The sequence below is a fragment of the Clavelina lepadiformis genome, chromosome 4 (genome assembly GCF_947623445.1).
Source record: "Clavelina lepadiformis chromosome 4, kaClaLepa1.1, whole genome shotgun sequence".
Lineage (NCBI taxonomy): Eukaryota > Metazoa > Chordata > Ascidiacea > Aplousobranchia > Clavelinidae > Clavelina > Clavelina lepadiformis.
In genome coordinates, this window is record NC_135243.1 from 1,076,443 (window position 1) to 1,080,391 (window position 3,949).

Consider the following 3,949-nt stretch of genomic DNA (forward strand, 5'->3'; position numbering starts at 1 on the left):
AATCTACCAGTGATTATGTGGAAATATTTCCCGGCTAAATAGGCTACATGTCATTTCAATCAAGTTTCACAAAATATTATCACACAAATATTTTCACAGCATCACCAGTCTGCCAGCAGCCTTACTGTACTAGGCCAAGTAAAGGTAAGTTTTGAAATTCAACATAAATGTGTGTTCTGCTGCACATAATGCATGTCTATGGCAAATAATACTTAACACGCACATGCAGTTTATTCAATTATTCGCAGATTTAGGACAAAGTCAGAAAATAAACTTACCTGACCAATCATCCCACTGCAGTTTCTCAAATCGTACCAGCTGTGACTTTAGTGCTTCTGTCCAAATCCTCCTCTTCTCAGCAATATCTGGAAATAAATTATTATCCAACTTAATACTGACAGGTGACAAATATAGTGTAGGCCTAGACGAAATGGCTTGCAATGAAATGTAGGCTAGAATGCAGTAAATTGTACTAATTTTAAATATCGCACATTTTTTGAATATGCTTGCTGTATACCACCAAATTTTCATTTTTCTGACTGAGTGGCTGCCATTTACTGAAGTTGCATTTTTGATTTACCAAACTGTGCGAATGGCTGCTCATAAAACAGACAATTATTTTATCGTTTTGATGCTAATTACTACAGTTTGAAAACACTATTTTCATCCAAATTTGATAAACAGTAGTCTTCGAAATAGGCACAGTATATATATTGCTAAAAACAAAAAAATGGGTTGCAGTAATATTTTCAGACTGCATGTCAAGAGCAGTTGCTAGATCATCTTTTATTTTATAACGGTTATATATAACAAATAGAACGCATTGTTTTAAATCAGTGTTTCTCAACCCCGAGTCCGCGGACTCATTTGAGTCCGCGTAAGGTTTTTGTGAGTCCGCAAGCCCATTAATTTACTGTATATAATTAGGCATAGGTCATAATTAAGGCCATTTAAAGTCATATTTTTTTCTATGCATCAGTAAGTTGTGAAATCAATTTTAACGCAAAAACCGCATCCCTATGAGGTATATTAAGAAAGTTATGAAGTCATATAAAGTCATATTTTCCTGGTTAGGTCATAAATCAGCCTTTTAAGTTATATAGTCATATTTTTTAGTTATAAAGTCATATCGTTGTATACTTTAAATAAAAAGTACCAATTTAAGCGGTGAAGCAATTAAGCAATAAGAAAGTAAGGCAATTTCTGATTGAACGAAGGCAAACTGTAGGATTAGCCTACATAACACTTACAGTCACAGACCTATATTTTATGAGGTCACACATTGCATTGTGTTGCAACACAATCTGTTCTACGTCTGTGGATTGAAGTGGGACGTAATGTGAAGTTCAGTCAGTGGGTAGGCACGCTAAAAAGTCCAACCTTGGTTTACTTATATACAAATACAGTACAGGACAGTTGTACGTACACCATCAAAGAGGCCCATGCTGATCTAAATGCCCTTGATTTCGGAAAAGATCCGCTTGAGCTCAAAAATTACATTAAGAAGCGATTGGACAAAAACGATGTTAAACAAATTATGGAGCTACAAAGACAAGACACTCTAACATTCCGCACTACATGAAACTGTACTAAAACAGTGGTTTAAAATAAAAATGGATGTGTATTACTGTTATGTTGCGTATGTTTTACTCTTTAGTTCCGTGAGTGACGTTGTTCGCATGTAAAAATACACGATTTTCACATAAAGTCATATTTTCCAAAAAAAATAAAGTCATATTATTGATTTTTTAAGGTCATATAAAAATGGCCCTAGTCATAATTTTCGCGACGGCTTTTCACCTCAAAAAGTAGGGGTCGCAAGAGATACCTTGGTGTGTTGGATATTTCAGAATAGTCTGACAAAGAAGAGCCTTGCTTATTTCTCTTGTTACGCTGGTGGCAATCCAAATCCTAAATTGTTTTGTTCTCTACTCCTTCCAACTACTGTCGCGCGAATCAACTTCTTTTTTCTCTTTTTTAAAAGGAGTCAGGGCCTTTTTTGTTTCTTTCCAGATATCGGGAATGATGCACAGCTCATGGTTTTTGTGCGTTATATTGACACAAATGGCTATGAGAAGCAGTTTTGCTTTGTCGTGCACTTGCAAAAAATACCACTGGAGAACAAATATTTAAGAAAGTGGATTCGTTATTTAAAGTACATCAGCTTGAGTGGTTTGACTGTGTGTCTGTTTGCGCTGATGAAGGGTTTTAAAAAAGTCGACAGATGTGTAGAGACAAGTTCAAAATTGCTTCTCTGAGTCAATTTTGGACGAATGTTCTGTCGAAGAAACCTAATCTATCTGACCTCTGCAAACAAACAACAATAGCTCTTTTGCCTTTTCCGACTACATACTTGTGTGAAGCTGGATTTTCAACTTTGGCTATGGTTAAAACCAAGTACCAGAACCAACTTCAACCGGAAGATGATATCAGATGTGCATTAACGACCATAATTCCTGATTTCGACAAATTTGCGAAACAAGTTTAACTTCAAGAGCAAAGATTTTTAGTGCATATGTGCCCAATATACAAATCGGTTCTGCTTTTTTATCTTACTGTTTAAGTGTTGAACTAACTTATTTTTGTTCCTATTACCTGAGTCCGCGAATACTTATGCTAATGAGAAAATAGTCCGTGGGCAAAAAAGGTGTCAGGGGTGGGCAGTCAGCACGTAGAAAGTACCGTCAGTAACGGTACTTGGCAAAAAATGTACCAACGGTTCCGGTATTTGGTAGTATTTCAAAAAAGTAGTTCAGTACTTTGCCAGTACTCGGTACCAAACTGCTTTTCGTGCAGTGGATCATGTTACAAGTGCAACTTTTGCTGATATTATGGCCCCGCTAAAGGTTACTTCAGGTAAAAAACAATGTGAACTCACTCTATGTGACTTTATTAGACATTCGTAGATTAAAAAAGAGCAAAAAGCACTAAAATTGAAATCAAGTTTCAATCAAAATGAAATTTCAAAAAACAAACTTCCTAAAACCTTGAAGTAATCATTTTAGAAGTTCCAAGCACTGGGACCGACTTATATTTCTCGAAAAAAGTAATTCAGTACAGGGATTCGGTACTGTTCTCTTAAAGTACCGATGGTATCGGTACTGAATAAACTACCGCAATAAAAAAATTTGGTACTATAGTACTGCTGTACTGCTCACCTCTGCGAACTGTACTAAGTCTTGCTCAATAACCGATGCTTGATTGGTGGAGAATCATCTCTGAGGTCGTGTAAAAACTATCTTCTAAAACCATATTAGCAAAGAGAAATGAGCGAAATTATTACACTGCATGTTAATGCAGTAGACTTCGCTTATTATGACTCTCTTGACCAAACCATTCTGGTCACAACATCGGAATTAGTCATAATAACCAAAGCTGGAAACCCGATACAGCACCACGCACCAAGCAGTAACAACACAGTCAGAAACAAATTGACTAAACTTTCTAAAATCTCATACATTTCTTACATGGTGCGAAAGAAAACTCACATGGCACAATCATTCCTGTCATATTGCATAATTGACAAAGAAATATTGGGTGAATAAAATTGAAAAAGTGGTCGTAATACTCAAACACAGGTCATAGTATACAGAGTCATTTGTATGGCAAAATTTGGGACTATATCAACATGGTCATATAAAGCGGGTGGTCATATTCAGTCGACTTTATTGCATATAAATGTGTAGCACACCATATGGTGGCTATCATTTTTTTATATTAGTTGGTAGGGGCGGCCAGAGTAAAATAGCATAAGTGTTAGCCTAAACTATATTTCAGCTATATTTTTTTCTGTTGGCCGAGACACCAAACAGAAACAGGTTTTGCTTGCTTTAGTAGTAGTGCTGTAATTGCTTTTGTAATAATAAGTAGAGGAGTACTGAATCAGTTTCAAAACTAAATTTTTGAAAAAACAATCGAAACATTGCGACCAAACCATGTATTATAGTAT